The sequence below is a fragment of the Heliangelus exortis genome, chromosome Z, assembly GCF_036169615.1.
Source record: "Heliangelus exortis chromosome Z, bHelExo1.hap1, whole genome shotgun sequence".
In the NCBI taxonomy this organism is placed as follows: domain Eukaryota; kingdom Metazoa; phylum Chordata; class Aves; order Apodiformes; family Trochilidae; genus Heliangelus; species Heliangelus exortis.
In genome coordinates this window covers 39,954,309-39,970,052 of record NC_092454.1, presented here as the reverse complement: position 1 = coordinate 39,970,052, position 15,744 = coordinate 39,954,309, and positions in this window count along the sequence as shown.

The window sequence follows — 15,744 nt, the reverse complement described above, 5'->3', positions numbered from 1 at the left end:
CTGCACTGATTTTTTCTCATACTAGTTCCAGATAGCCACTGTCAGCTCTTGAAGTGGCCTGTAAAATAGGTAGTCTACTGTTGCTATAGCAAAAATCATGTTACTAGGATGATCACTGTTAATTTCACCCATGAAGCAACAGCCACTGTAAGGCACAGATTGTTTCTCATCTCATTTGCAAACCAGAGGAACACTGAGCAGGAAGCCAAACTGTATGTACTAAAGGAATCTGTTCACATCTTCAGACTGATGTGCTTTGTCCTTTGATATTCATGACAGAAATCGCTCTGACTTGGCAAGCCAGCTTGTCACAACTGCAAAGAAAGCACTGTACCTGTAGCTGCCAGAGAAGGGAGTGTATGTGTGTGTTTGTGTCTGACATATGCACATGTGTGTGTACAGTGGAAGATACCTGGCTTCATGCCAGCACATGCTGTTTACCTTTGCAGGGGCTCACACTGGATAATAAGCAGCAGACAAGGAAACAGCAGCTCTCTAAAGAACTAAATGCATTGGTGAAGATTAACAGATGCAGACAGCAGATTTCACTAATGTGATCAAGTTCATAGCTCTGAGTTATCAGCTGTGCTACAGAAGCTACCCTCCTTTGGCCTTCACCCTGGAGTAAAGACCACGTATTTCTTGATCCATGCTCATTAAAATGATTGCTTGAAAGTTCAAGGAAGCTCGTGTCACTTTATCTGTTTTGGTGAAAGCACTGCCTTCACTTAATGGACTTACAGCATTAAAATTATTCTGAAACTTTAAACACACAGCAGATTCTGATTTTAATGCAAACCTGGAGCTGTTGGTTTGCTTCTGTACAATGAACAAGAGCTTTGATGCAGGTTACCAGTCTTGCTGGTTGAATTGACTGGAGTAAGGCAAGGCATGACCAAACTCTGACACACATGCCTGCTGACAAGCAACAGATTCAGCTGCTTTCAAGTCAACCAAGGTTTAATAGAGCCCAAATTAGCCAGTCATAGATATACTCAACCTGTGTATACAAGATTAAAATTTGGCAGTGGACCTGGGAGAGGGAGGAGGCCTATTCTCTTGCAATATTCTAAGCTTTAGTGAAAAAAGGAAATGTGTGTTCCCTCAAGTAAATATTAGTTTGTGTGTGCTATGTAGTACAATATTGGTATAGTATTCTTATGTATCAGATTAAATGAGTCCTGACCTAAAGATTTTGTGAAGTTCAATTTTTCATAGTTACTGAAATGCACTTTACTACCCCACACACCAAAAAAAAACAAACCACCACCAAAACTTGTATTCCACTTCCAATTAGTGAAGAGGCTTTTTCCCATCCAAATTGCATATAATGAAAGAGAGGCATCTGTGATCCCACAAGACATTGTAAACACACAGTTAACACAAGCACCTATTCCTTTGAAATGCCTGCCTCTCAGTAGACAGACTCTTCTATTTTTGCTGACCCTTATGTCAATACAGAGTATCTGAAGTGTTTCCAAAAGGTGGTCTAGAAGAGGCTGTAAGAGGTGACCTTATAACAACCTTCAATGTCTGTAGGGGCCTACAAGAAAGCTGGGGTTGGGCTTTTTTCACGGGTGTGTAGTGAGAGGACAATGGGCAATGGTTTCAAACTTGAAGAAGGGAAATTTAGGTTAGACATGAAGAAAAAAATCTTTCCTGTGAGGGTGGTGAGACACTGACAAAGGTTGCCCAGGGAAGCTGTGGCTGCCCCATCCCTGGAAGTGTTCAAGGCCAGGCTAGATGGGGATCTGAGCAACCTGATCTAGTGGGAGGTGTCCCTGCCCACGCAGGGGGGTTGGAACTAGATAATTTTTAAGGTCCCTTCCAACCTTGAAAATTCTATGATTCTAATTTACAGGAATGAGCACTAAGATATTTTACCCCCATCGGACAAATCAAGAGAGTCCCAGTAAGTCAAAACTTGAAGTGAATGGCAATTGGTATACTGTGGCTAGAGAATAAACTCCAGGTTTTAATGATGACTGTCGTTTACTCAGACTTATTTCTTCAGCACTGTGGATTTGTTTTTTTGGGGGTTGGAGGGATCATTATTGCCTCCAGCATCAGCTTCTAACAGCCACATACATTGTGAAAGATACAAAACATAGACAATTCTCTGTATCAAGGTTCCCATGTCTAGAAGTAATACCAAGCCAGGGTTTCCTCAAAATCCTGGGCAGCCCTGTGTCATGATGTTATAACAGAGTAAAGCACAGTTTGCCATGGATGGCATTTGGTTAGGATGATGTTCTGCTAATGTCACAGCTGTTTAAAGGTCTCATGCTGCCAGCCATTAACACATAAAGTAAAAAAATGCTCATTTGGTGACCTGAAATGAATAAAAAAATTATTATTATTGCTAGCCAACATGTGAAAAAGAGCTGATCACATTAGGTGGGCAAAAGAAGAAACTGAGAGTTGATATTTTGTAGAAGTTATTTTTAGATACTTAAATAACACAGGTAAAATTATTAAAACTGTCTGGATTCCAGGGTACCATAAAGTATTCTTTTCACTTTAATCTTGGCATTTTTTTGATAGCCATAAAGTGGTGAAATCAAATCCGGTAATGTTTATAATTTTAATTTCATTTCAAATTTTATGTTATTCACACTTTGGTAGTGTAAAATGTACATATGTAAGGTGGTGCTTACATTCTTTCTTTTCAGTGCAATGACATAAAGAAAAGCTGCCTTTTTCTGCACCATAACACATCAAAATTATAACCACATATCTGTGAATTATTTTCACTAAAGATTAATTTCTATTTCACACCTGAAATTAAAGATTTATCTGATAGTACAGATGAAATAGTATTTTCATGCTAAGAATTTCTAGGATAATTCAGTTGAAAAGGTTCATTAAGTTGGAATAGTAACACATAATTTTCCTTTGCATTTAAAGGATAAAATCATCATAGTTTCATTTAGTGGGTGAGAAAAGACTTTGACTGATCTATTCTAATGCCTGAGTCTATATCTGTAAAAGAGATTTGCTTTATTCAGGAAAGGCCAATCATAATCACCCTCATGATGATAGTCAGGACACTGATTTCATCTATTCATACCACACCAGCAGAATCAAAGTTCTGAAATTGTTCTGTGTCCTACTAATCATGTTTATCTCCCATAGACAAGTAGCTTTTCAGGACAGCTAGGAGGCAGATTTCATTTTCTCTAAGCTCTCCTTCTAATTAAATTTGGCTTTAGTGGGGAAGAAAAAAAAGCAAATGGAATAAAATAACCTTTCTTGATATTTCTCTCCTTGGGGTACAACATGTTTTTACCATTTAGAAAAAGGAAAAGCATGCTAGATTGATTCCAGCTACCTGAATTATATAAGGAATATCCACCCTCAAAATAGCTTTCATGGTTGTTACTTGCCAATTGACATAAATTAAGAGCAGACTGTTTTTCATTCAATTTCTTCTTTTCTCAAGTCTCTTAATTCCATATTCCTGCTATAGCTTCCCCATCTTATTCTCCATCTCTCCCACTTCCTTGCACAGTGCTATAAAAAGGAGCATTTTTGTACTTTTTCAGTTCTCAGAAACTTGATTCAGAGCTTGAGTCTGACTAGTAGTAAATAAGTTTTACAAATTTAATTAAGTGAATAAAGGTGTTAATGTGTGTACTTATGTTTGTTCTGATGTAGGTCTGTGTGGTTGTTAGAGAACTTTTCATTAATTCTATTGAAACGAAGATTTGGTTTTCTGTAGCTTTCTGTTTACTAAGAAAAAGAATTTACTCGCATCAGACTCCTCATCCTCCAGTCCTAACTGCAAGTATGAAATGGGAAAATAATGGGGGTGTCTTAAATGGGAGGTTTAAGAGTCAGCTAGGTGAAGTTAACATACCTCTGAGTAAGAGATTTGTTTTTAAAGTCAGGCACCAAATATGGAAAAAAACCTGGTTTTTTTCATGTTCCCTGCTATATAAAATCAACAAAAATTCACCTCTTCACTTTGATCACTGCTTGATCTCACACGCCAAGAGGCCTTCCTCTTCAGTGCTCTCACCCTGGCAATCAGAGAGGTATGTGAACTCTAAGAGGGCACAGATTTACAGCATGAGGAACATGTGACTGGAAGTTCAGGTTGATCAGTGTGAGAGATTGAAGAAACCATTGCAGTCACTCACATGTTACTTAATATTTTAAACAGCAACTACTCTGCTCTATTACCAAGCATCTTCCACTATAAGTTAATCAGGTTTTCAACATGGGTCTAGAACAGAGAGTGCACATATTAGAACATGCTCTGTGGGAGTTACAAAATCTTTGCACACACTGCTGAACAGCCTGGCTCCTTTATTTCTTTATCATTTGATTGTTAAAATGTATAAAGAAGTTTGTCACTATTCAATGGCAGTGAACAGCTCAAACTTGCTCTAGGACAAAGAAACACAGCCAGACTAGTTCTGCTGATGAGCATCTTAAAAGGTTACTCTGAAATCATGTCTATATAATTAAATAAATACACAGAGGTAATGATCAGTTATTTTCTGACGTGTTGTTAAAAGTATAGGATGAGAAGAAGAACATTACTGCTTGGATTATACAACAACAGAAAGAAATGTAAACTGAATTTCAGTAGATTTGTCAAACCATTGAAGAATGGCTTAGAATGGTTTGGAAATATTTAGGATTACTACTATGGTTCTTTGCAGGCCATTAAGCTAGCATAAGCCATAATGTCAAGAACCTGTTGTAAAGAAGCCTACAGCAGTTTCATAGCCACGACCAGACATGGCTTGTATTTAACGGGCTATTAGTTCCAGCTTAATGTGACAAGTATACTTTTGCCTCTAAATCAAGCAGTCAACTTCTTTCACTTTATTTTCCTCACTGTAATTGATGGACAAATAAGAGAAGAATTAAAATGCAAAGTGTCAGGCTTGGTATGATTGTCATGTCTGCATCATGCTGGGTTGAAATCCCTCAGTGTACTGTTTGCATCATATAAGGTATTTGTATGCCCCTGGAGTGTCATTTATTTCTTATTCCTTTATGTAAATTACTGCAGTTGTTTGGTTTGTGAACAGCATGCTGTTTTTCTAACAGTTGTTAGCAGGGTGAAAGCATGTTATGTTGAGAAAGACATTATCACAACAGGGGTATTCTCTGGAGCTATGTCCACAGCTGAAACACTGATATGAGGAAGAAGGGGCCTGAAAAAGCCACACCTTTATGACAATATGTAGGGCAGGGTCAATTTCATTCCAGAAAAGACCCTAGTAGAGGCTATTTATATTAGCATTCAGACTTTGTTGAAATAAAACTAGCCATAAAACCAGCCTATCTTTGCTTACTTATAAAATATTACCTTTCTCTGGACTCCTAGGTAAAGGAGAAGCAACCAATCATTCCCAAGAGTTCTATTACTGCTTTTCAGCTCCCATCTCTCCTATTGGAGCATCACCAAGCCACTATGTCTGTGGTTAAGTAACATTAACATAAATTTTCTGGGGGGAAGACTACAGACCAAATAGACTCCTAGAGAAAAAAAGAAAGATGCCCTAGTTAATGGCTCTGCTTCCAAATCATGTCCTTGCATCTCCTTCCATATTCAGGGGACTTCATCAGCTGCCTCAAATTTGTTCGTACAAGGGACAGTCTAGAGGTCAGAGAAGAATCTGAAAGGAAGTGTCATGGCACCTTTTGGCAGAGCTAGTGCTGAGGAAAGAAGAAGCAATTTAAGACTAATACAAATCACTACATTTAAAAGTACTGAACTGTAGCAGTTAAATAATTTTTTTTTCCTCAGGTATCTGAGCAACCTGCTGAGTGAACTATATTGTACAAAGTCTCATTAAAAGCAGTTCAGTCCATCTTATCCACCTCTGGTTTAATAACCAGATTTCACTTGAGTGTGTCAGCTTTCTGAGACAAAAAATGAGAAATCTTTACTCATTACATCGGCCTTCAGCAATGACTTTCCATGTACTACTAATTAACAACGTTGAACAGACACTTCCCAGCCCCAGAAACAGAGAGCATGTGAACCAGTCAAGATTCTTCTGCACCTGAGCTAATCAGTGTTAGGCCTCCCAAGTCCCCAGGAACACCCCCTTCCCCCATACTCCCCCGGCCCCCCAGTTATCTCAGTTTTCATGTTGTTTGGACCCAGGCAAGCACGTCTGCAGTGTGTGGCCCTTTTGAGCCTGGATGTGCTCTGCTCCTCCAGTAACATTCACTATCTCACTGATGTGCTATAAGCTTGTGGGATGGTATAGGGGTAGAGAGGGCTTCTCCTTTTGTGTCCTTGTGGAATTGAGTTCAGAACCCTTAAAATCTTTGGCTGATTGTGTCTCACAGGTTTACAGTAAATAACTGTATAATAGTGTAGTAGGGAACACACTAATGTCTCAGAGGTGATTTTTTTCTAGTTGTAGGAAGCATTTGGAAAGCAGACTATGAAAATTAAAGAGTGCATTTGTATTAAAAATCTAATTCAAAAGTTATAGCTGTCCAATCTCCCAACTAATAGAAAAAAATACACAATTAATGTGACCAATAAAAATAAAGCTCTTTGTACTCCCCTTCAGTCAAGGGTAACAATGCTTTAAATAGCTGTTGAGAAAGAAATGTTGAGGCTCAGTTGTGGGAGGGATGGAGAGAACAAGAGGAATAGCAGTTACTACCTTTTCCCAAACTCTTCATCATGTGAAGAACAGAGCTCTAGAATTCCCAGATGGGCTTCCCTTGTGATGGAGAGCTTGTGCATGTCTGGTGGTCCTCTGGAGGCAGCTTTCCCAATAAGCCCAGCAGCACAGCAGCACAGCACACAGGAGCTGCTGTTTTTGTACAACAGCAGTGGCAGTGAATGGGCTCATGTAAAATTTCTCTCATATTCAAGATTGGTTCTGCGTCTTCTGGGTTGTCAAAGCTCAAGTTAGCTGCTGTCCTTGAACTGACAGAAATAGGGGCTGCTTACACATAATGAGTCCCTAAAGGACCCACAGCAGGTAAACACAGGCTGAGAGCAGAGAGTAATTATTGTTGTTTTATGAAGGGGAAGGGTGGGGGCTGAGGTCTGGAGCAGAGCTGGAAGGTGAAGGCAGACCTCCAGGCACAGAGCCCTGACCCCAGTCACCACCTCTGCCTCCTCAGCACAACCACAAGCCTCCAACTCAAACAAAAGCTGTGGGTTTACTGCGTGCTGCCAGCTCCTAGGAAGCCAAAGCATCTGATTGCTATCAGCACACAGACCACAAACCTCACCAACTTTTTCCAGGTGTTCTCTGACCTAAGTTAGGTATTTCCTCTCACAAGCATAAAAACACAGAACTGTAGTTTGAGAACATTCACTCCCTCTCACTAATGCCACTTTTGAAGGGGCAAATGTCAAGACACAAGAGAGAGAGAAACTGACTTCTTAGAAGAAGTGTGGGATGTGAGAGAAGCTGGCAACTCCAATCCAGTGAAGGTGGATGATGTTTACAAATACTTCATTGGTGAGGGCTAGACATGTGGCAGACAGCAAAACATACCAGAAGTGGCAAGGAAAACAAAGAATGACAGTGTTAGATTTGTGGAGAATCCTCGACTTTGTTGAGGAAATATACAGTTTTGTAGCTTAACTATTCTACTAGTAGAAACATGTTTCTTTGTATAGTCATCCACTTATCATGAATAAAGCTTAAGACTTCCAAAAATTCCAAGTTTATCAGTGCATCAAACAATTTTCTTGTGCTCATAAGCAACAAAATAATCTCCCAAGAGTAGAAAAGCAGGTAAAGTCACACGGTAATGTTCCTGATGTGAACAGTCAGATGGCAGTAACTGAGAAGCTCTCCATCCTAAACAGAGGCAAATTCTGTTTGTGTGTGCTTGTCCCCCATCATATGAAGTATGCCATACCAGAAACTTGTTACATTCAAAAAAGTTTCCAAGAGAGAAAAAAGTCTAAGCAACCACACAGCATGAATGACAATATGACATGCAAAACCAATTTATTCAGAGTTACTGTCCTTCCAAAGTGGAGGCCCTCATGGCACTGCTGAGAACTCTGTTCGGTAGCATACTTCACTGACTGCCACTTTCTGTGTCTGTATTATTAATGCTAAGTAGTTGTTAAATGTGTAAATCATTGCACATTGAGATAATACAGAACTGTACCCACTGGAGTATTATAAATCTCTAAAACTGATTCTTAAACAAGCTGAGATGTAGTCTAAGGTTGCTTGTTTAGGCTTAATTTGACTTATCAGCTACAATACCATTCACATTTGAAAAGAAACAGCTGCATTTTCAGCTACTAGAGCTGACTTGAGCACTTTATAAAAGAGACCAGTTGAATCAACACAGATACAATCTCTTTCATATTCATTAACTGTCCCAGCTGAAAAATGTTCCAAAGTAAATAAATGAAGCAAAACCAAGCTATAATGCAAGTGTAGCATTTCAGTGAATGGAAAATTTTCTGTTTCTGAAACCACTGATACTCTCCCCCAAGCCAGTGACAGAAAACATTATTCCCTGTTTCTGTGCACTGCTCCCTGCTGCCCATACCTCCTGGGCATGGGCTGGGAGCCCAGCAAAACACACAGACTCCCTGTGCTCAGTTGCCTCAGAGGAGGCCGAGACATGCAGGGGTTAGGAAGTGCCACACCAGGCACCACTATGTCCACCAAGCCCTTCAGGCTGCTGGAGAGTGACAGCTTCCCTGCCTGGCCATCTATCCACATGAACAGGAGCAGGCAGTGACCAGGTGCTTTGTTCTGCAACAGCCTTCGTGCAACAGGCTGCAGGCTACCAGTCCAGGGGCTCAGCTTGAATTCAGCTTGTTCATTTCAGACTTCAGACAAATAAAAATCCGGGCGCAGAAGAGGCAATTTTGCCTGCTGCTGTTTCAGTCTTTTGCTCACAGGAGGCTGGCTGTCCTTGAGGTGGAGTCTCATGTATGCCTAGCTCCACTCCTGGGACCATGCTGAGCATCTCAGGGGATGGCTTGCAGGATCTCATGCAGAACTGCAGCCAAGGGAGACAAGAAGGCTTTCATTTCAAAATGCTCCGATGCTCAGGAGACTGGAAGACTATTCTGGAGACTCCTAAATGCTTTTTCTCTGAGCTAGAGATGTGTCAAAACCTTAATTTAAGAAATATTAAATAAATTAATTTTAGTATTGTCTCCAGTATACTATACATCGCCCAAAACTAATCAAAAAGAGTATTGAGTTTAAAATAATTCCTGAACACAGACTTGGAAAACACAGCCAGCCCCACACCATTATCTATCAAGTGAAATGCAAGGACGTGGAAAGTGCAGAGGAAATAAATCCTCTTTATTACTGTACTCCTTTCCCGTTATTACTAGTTTTGCCTGTGCTGAAGGGAGATGAAGGAGATGATGAACTCCCTCTCAATAGCTGAGGCTCACGGGCAAAGCCATCCAAACAGCTAGCCAGCAGCTTCTCAAAGCTTTGCATGTGGTGCTGACTTATGGCATAAGTGACCTGAATCCACCTTTCTACAAAATATGCTGAAATAACACAAACCTTCTGTGGGCCTTTTCCAAATACCTACGATGTTTTAGTACAGCCAACTATGTCAGTCTACCTCACCACAGAACAGAACCCAAACAGAGAGGATAAGGGATGGTTTTGTTTGTCTTCTAAAGTCACCTTTCATCAAATGCTGAACACAACAGAGGCACTGCCAAAGCTCCTTCTCTTCATAGAATTAATACATTCATTTCTCCAGGGGACTGAAACTTACAGTAATATTTTTATGTCTTTCACTATGTGGAACAGAAATAACTGAAAAATGAGGTGTAAAAAAATGACAAATAGGGCAATCTGTTCAAGCAGGGAGCAGCAGAACAGAACTTTCCATGCCATGAATGTCACAAAACTAACCAAGTGCAACAGCATAGCATGAAATCTTGTTCATCTGCACATCTTTCCTCTCACAGCATTTACTTGCCTACCTAAAAACCTTCCCAAATTTCAGTTTTGACAAGATTTTTATTTTTCTTTTTAATCATGATAGGTGGTATTCTTCCTCCAAGAGCAGTGTAGATAATATAGCAGGAGGGTACCAGAAGTAGCAATCTGTGTTGGCAGGTTGGAGACCCTCAGCTGGAGTTTCCACTTCCAGTCACAGGGCCCAACAAGAATTATATGAAGCATACAAAAAAATAGAGGCAATGTCTTCACTGAGCATTTAAATTCAGCATCCTCATTTTAATGAGGCACAGGGGAGAATCTCTACTTTGCAAACCTGCCATGTTGTTCAGCTTCCAAGATACACACCCAACCTTTAAGCTCAGTGAAGCAGTAGAGAATGACTCGGGAACAGCATATACAAAATCTGGAAATCTGGAGTGTTTGTTAACAAAAAATAAACAATATTTCTGCGTGTATTATGTCTGTTTCATATATTACACAGCAGAATATTAAAAGGGAAGCTAGAATAATCAGTTGTAGTTTTGTTTATACAATGTCAGACAAAAATGTTCTTTCCATGAAGATGCCATCATGAAGTTGGAGAATCTTGTGAGCTGTTACCAAGTTCAGAAGAAGCTTTCTAGTAACATCTGTGCCAGCTACTACATAGAAATTAAAAAAGAGGTGAATTTGAGTGCACAGGTAATTGGAAAATATACAGATGGTTACAAGAAATGCATTTGAATTGAAAAGGGATGCTTCTCAGATTTTGACTAAAGCATTTTTGAATCTGTGTTACTACAGACAAAGCATAATGAAGTCTGATGAACAGAAGTTGCAGTGGCTCATTGCACAACTACTTCTCTTTTCTGCCTCCCTTCTGGAAGAATAGAAATGAGATCTCACTCCTCTCCTGACAGACCTGAGATGACACCAGTCATCATCTCAGCAAGGCATTTGAAAACTCCAGCTATCAATTACTCCAAATTTCATAAAATAGTCCCTTAAGTGATGGGACAAACTACTTACCATCCGCTCTGAGTAAAAGAGAAAGGAAGAAAATATGAGTATCCACAAAGGAAAGACTGTCAGGAAATTATTTTGTGTATATTGTAACTGTGGCACTTAGTCATCATGGCAAAGGATGTGTTCTCATGTAAAATCCAGTACTTTCACACTGATGTCCCTAGCAGGAGCCAGTACACAAGGCAGAATTGCAATGATAAGCAGTGTGTTGTTGAAGTGGATGGGCACAAAGGGAAAAGGTCAGCTGCCCAGAAAACAATTTCCCTTCATCACTCCTAATGACCAGAAAACAATTGCCCTTCATCACTCCTAATGACCAACCCATTCCAGAGAGGTCCTGAATTGCTTGTGGTTGATTGGGTTGTCCTTCCAGCACTTACTATGGTGGCTGAAGTGAATATGAGGCTTCTTGCAGGTGTTGGAGAAGACCTTATCTTACACTTGTTCTTCCAGACACCCACTGTAATGTAGCTCATATATATCTGTGCTCAGTAATTCTGACCCACAAGTTCTCAGATGGCTCAGCACCATGGCAAGGCAGAGCTCCATCCAAAGACTTCACATAAACTCCTACTCCTCAGCTTCTTGGCTTTTTCCTCTCAAAAGCCTGTGTTTACCCATTGCAGTGCTCCTGTCTCGTGGACTGTCCCACCACATCTCCATGATTCCAATGAAACCATAAGCCAGCATTTGCAGGAAGACCTCTACTTTCTTTTATGTGTCAACCAGTCTATGGAGAGAGATGCACTCCCAACAGGCACCCAGTCGTGATGGTTTCCCAGAAAGGATATGGTAGTTTCCCTCACAGTGCTGTGAGGAAAATCAATTGAAATCCCTAACATGCATGAGTTTTGCTGACACAGTACAGGCTGTTCAGAGTAATTCAAATCAGACTATTAACATTTCCCATTTTAGTAATGGAATATTTCTACGGACCTCTCTAGCAGACACGCACATATGTACACACACCTATAAAAACAAAAAATCACACATTTGCTGTAAACACTAATTCATAATAATAACAGGCAGGACACTAATGGAGAGCTAAGTTAGCTGAGTCTAGTAAGATCCAGTACATCTGCCTGAATAACAAATTATTGTTGCTTTAGTGGATGTTTGTGAGAAACGCAATGCCATTTATTCCTCATGTGTAATAAATGGTTTCATGTTGTGAGAATGCCTGCTCTGAAATTCCCAACTGATGTATTTCACCAAACCCCAGTGAAACTTACGGTGCATACAAGGAATAAATCTACTTTAGCATTTGCACCAGAAATAATTTCATTTGGTTTGTTGGGTTTTTTTACTTTCTGGGAGATGGCTGAACAGATCTGATGAGGCCCAGCTGCCAGCAGGGTGAAATCATGACAGGACTGTTCTCTGTAATGGACTTTACATCCACTGACCCAGCAAGGGCTGATATATTTGGACACAGTAAAGGAAATATGGTGATTTAGTTTTCTGATTCCACCTTCAGATCAGGTACATAGACATTGGGGGACTAGTGATGCAAGCACACTGCACCTGCGCAATTTGATCTGGTAACTTTCCAGCACACACACAAAATGATAATAATCCAGTTTCTAAAATCTGTCTGTAAAAGAAGAGACACAGAACAATTAGAGAAGGGTCACAGAGTACTATTTCTGTTGGACTTCCAGGATATGAAGAACAGACTTTTCATGCACCAGCTAACTACACTATATTCAAAGAGAGGGAAAAATAAAAAAACCCAACAAAACAGACTTTGGAAATTTTCAGTTAAGGAAGGGTATTTGTTATAAAAACTAGAGCTCAGCAGGTTTAAATGACCATGGATCAAAACAACATTCACCGCTGTTCTTCCTAGCCTAACACATCTTGCAAATACATCTGATCCCTCTCTAGAGCTATGGAATTCTCATTGACTGTTAGGACGTTCAGCAAATATGCCAACTGCATGCAGAATCTAGAAAATAAGGAATCTGGAATTAAGAAATTATCTAAAATCATAGAACAGATTTCCACTTGCAGAGCATAGAAAAATTTCCACTTCTAAAGAATGCTATTGAACATTTTCATATTGAAAATGAAACTTTAACTAGGCTGAAGACATAGCTACATATTTCAGGAAGCTTTTCAATAAGATTTTTATTGTTGGTGAAAAGAGAGGAAAGAAATACCGAAACATTTTTAATTTGTAGTTTGAAAAAATCTCTGCTGCTATATGAAAACACATGGACATGTTAAAAATAGGTGTACAAGTTACACTAAAAATACTTTTTGGCAGTTTATTTCATACAAACATAAAGGAGACTCAGATTGACGTGGTTGTCAAAAAAAAAAAAAAAAAAAAAAAAAAAAAGGAACAAAAGCACAAAATATGCTATTATCTTCACTGTTTATTAGTTCCTATTAGTCTCATTATCTGAATGTTCCTTTACATTTCTATTGTTTTTCAGCAGCACCCCCAAGGGAATCTAGCTACACTTAGCTAGTACAATGATTGTTCAGTCCTGAAAAAAACACAGTAGAAAAAATCTAGGCTGAAAAAGCTATATTTACAGGAGGAAACACAAAAGATAACAATTCCGGAAAATAAGAAATAATTAGTATGTTATCAGTAAGCAAAAAGATTCTCCCCCTCACTGCTGACACCTGCTATAATATGGCATGAGTCTGTAAGACACTGAAAGACATGTCTGACACCGACAAATCATAAAAGATGAAGTTATTCAGAGTTCCTAAATGAGATATTTAACATTATAGTGGAACTGCTTTCTAGAAAAGGGACTGACAGATGTAGCTTTTACTGCTTTTTTCTTCTTATGTAACAGTATTCAGTTGTTACGTGTATTCATGACAGGAAAGATAAATTTATTTATATATAAATTAATTATATATATTATCTGTAAAATAAATTATCAGTCAAAAGCATGGAGCACAGAATTCTCAAATCCTATATTCTCTGGCAAATTCATGACAAATTTAACCAAATATTTCTCCCTCCCATTTTCATTGCCTTCACTTCTTTTTCTACTAACTTAATTCTTCCTTTACGTCACTTAGAAACAGTAAAAACGTCTGAGGAAAATCACTGTCACCTGGTCTTTCTGCCTTCACATAAAGACCCCAGGCAATTAAGGAAGTCAGATTTTAGTTCTCACAGAAATCCAAGCATAAGTACCTAAAAAATGTCTTGAAGAGAAAATTTGTTCTTCAGTTGTCACGGTCTAAAGCTGGGCTGGCAATTTATAAAATGACAGATACTCTCTATTAATCCCCCTCTCTTCTCTGACAGAGAAAGGAGAGAGAATAAGGGAGAGAGATAAGGTCTGGAAACTAAAATGCACAGCTTTAAAGGAAGAGTAATTAAAAAAAGGAAGAATTATTAAATACATACAAATTAACACATAAAACCCTACATTCCTCTCCCCTTTCCCCCAGTAACTCTCACACCCCCACTGAGGCTTCAGGGCAGCCCTGGGAAAGTCCAGGCTGGACTCCAGGAGTCAGGAGCTGGAGGCAGGAACACACAGATTCAGGCTGGCATGGATCAGGACCACAGGCAGACAAATGGATGGAATCCTCCCAAGACTCTGGCCATGGGTGAAGGATCACTCATGGGTGAGAGATCACTCTTGTGATCCCTCAAATTTATACTGAGAGTGACACATATGGGATGGAATACTCTGGTCAATTTTGGTCACCTCTCTTCTCCCCTCCTCCCTAAAGGAGGGTTGCAGGTGAGACCCCTTTACTCCTTTTCTCTTTCTGGACAATAAGATGTTCCTCAGAAATGAGCAGTGGCCCTGGTTCTGCATAGCATTCTCAACCCACAACTATAAACATCGAGCATTATCCCTCCTAGAAGCACTGACTGAGAAACCTTCTGTTAATTTCAGCAACTTAAAAGAGAACTCATCTGAAAGCTAAGTTATAAGAAGAAATCTGGTTTTACCCAGGTCCAAACCAAGACATCAGAGAAGTTAATTCTTCCATTTGAGGCTGAAAGGCAGTTGGAAGAAAGGGAACAGGTCCAACTGACACTGCTTGATAAAGCTGAGACTACGTAATCATCCTCATTCTATTTTCACAGGTGTAAAGGGGCCAGAGAATATAGGTCCAGTGCCTTCTGAAAACAGGTTCTGGAACAACTCATAGCACCCTGCAGAAAAATTACTTAAAAGGTCTTACCCAGTGACCACTGACATATTAAAACCCCACAGAGGGTTGTAACAAAATATAGGTAACCCTGTTTACTTTTAGCAACTTTTATAAAAGTAACTAAATTTTTCAGCTCTTTCCATCATCATTATCAGGTGTTTTCATGGACTGGATTTCTGTAAACTTCTCTGATCTCTCATCTATGCCCTGCGTTTCCTGAGTACCACAGCCCTCTCTGTTTTCCTTATAGTCTCTTCATTGCACTGAGATGTCTATGAATTTGTGCTTCTTATTACCAGAAAGGCATGAGAATGTTTTCTCTCCTGCCCACTGTCTGAATGTTTCATTTATACTCTAAAATAGCCAAAGATTTTGTATCCTGATGAATTTTCCCACTTGACAGAAAGCTTGAAAATACGTCAACTACTTTAAAATAATCCACGTAAGTGTTCATATTACTGAAAAGACTTCTTATTGTAAATATTCAGGCAAAAATTTCAGCAAATTACAGAGGACATCTTGGGGAGACATGAGTAATATTTTTGGTGCAGAAACTTCTCTGTTTAGCTGAACAAATTATTGCTTGTACAGCATAAATTCTTCTCTTTCCTCATTTGTCTATTCCTGTGTTCTTGGGATCTGTAGAGAAGCTGGGCAAGGCTTCACATTGCTTTGAACAGCA